Source organism: Pyrus communis, chromosome 11, assembly GCF_041283825.1.
Source record: "Pyrus communis isolate YQ-2024b chromosome 11, ASM4128382v1, whole genome shotgun sequence".
NCBI lineage: Eukaryota > Viridiplantae > Streptophyta > Magnoliopsida > Rosales > Rosaceae > Pyrus > Pyrus communis.
This window is the reverse complement of record NC_142575.1, coordinates 772,875-774,033: the sequence shown is the minus strand read 5'-3', so window position 1 is coordinate 774,033 and position 1,159 is coordinate 772,875. Positions and strand designations below refer to the sequence as shown.

The 1,159-nt window shown below is 40.1% G+C and overlaps 1 pseudogene; it reads right to left on the bottom strand.

Moving 5' to 3' along the window:
* Positions 1–271: 271 nt before the first annotated feature.
* Positions 272–906, bottom strand: LOC137741533 (mRNA cap guanine-N(7) methyltransferase 1 pseudogene; annotated as a pseudogene).
* Positions 907–1,159: the final 253 nt, after the last annotated feature.

The window sequence follows — 1,159 nt, the reverse complement described above, 5'->3', positions numbered from 1 at the left end:
ATACAATACAAAATACTTGGTTGCATGCCAAACAACAAACTACTTCCTCATAGAAGCGTTACTGAAAAGTGCTACAAACAAAACTCACTAGTGAGTAAAATAATTTATAAAGTAACATATCCAAACGAGTCCGTAGAGAGTAAACAATGTGGTGACCTGAGCTCTTTTGCTTTCGTATCCGGCCTCGCAGGCTACTCCTTTGCAGCAAAATCAGTGTTCTCTTTTGGTGCGAAAATGATTCTTTGACACATCATTGGCGTGTTCCATTATTTTAATCACTGCTAACCTGCACGATGCTCTCTTTCGATATATGCATCTTCCCCTTGCGTCGTCTACCATTTAGATGCGTCTTATCAAGTTTCTCTCGCTTCCTCAATCAAAATGTGACATACAAATACGTTGCGTCCCATTCATTTTCTGATAGCGTGCTTTGGTCTCGGTTACCATGGCACGATGCACAAATGGTTCGCATTAGCTCCGGATATTCTTGTATTTTTATATACTCGCGTGCACGAATTCATGGGAGTTCTTACAGAAAACTAGCTCCATATCGTACTCTGCTGCCAATGATTTGAAAACATGAAAGGGAACAATCCATTCCGGGCAATCAACATCTTCCAGGTGAAACTTATACTCTATACCAAAGGGGCTTGAACACTTTTCAGAAAAATCTACGTCGAAACGTATCCATTTGTCGCTGTTACCAAAGCTCAACCCTTGATCAGCTTCTCTATGATTTTTGATAATCACATTCGCTCCGCCATTGTTCTAATGGAAGTACCGCCAGGACCAAGAATAGCTGATACATTAGCCAACGTTCGCTGCACACGCGCCTCAGGAATAATGCAAGGCAAACTGACAACTGGCGATATCAAAGGCGGCTTCTTCGGCTAGAGTTTTATCCATACGGACTGTTGGAATTGGCATAAAATCAACATGTGCCTAAACTAAAACAAGAATCAATATATGAAAATGAAAGGAGTAGGTTTGGGATAGCTTGCGTGCAAGCTATCATTGGTACAACTTCCTAGAGTTTGTTTTGGATTTGGTTTTTTGTATTCAATTCGATTTGAGTGTAAAGCTATAAATAGAGAGGCTTAAATTTGCATACTTGAGAGCTAAAATTAGTTTGTGAGTTCTCTTGTATCCGTTGGTAATC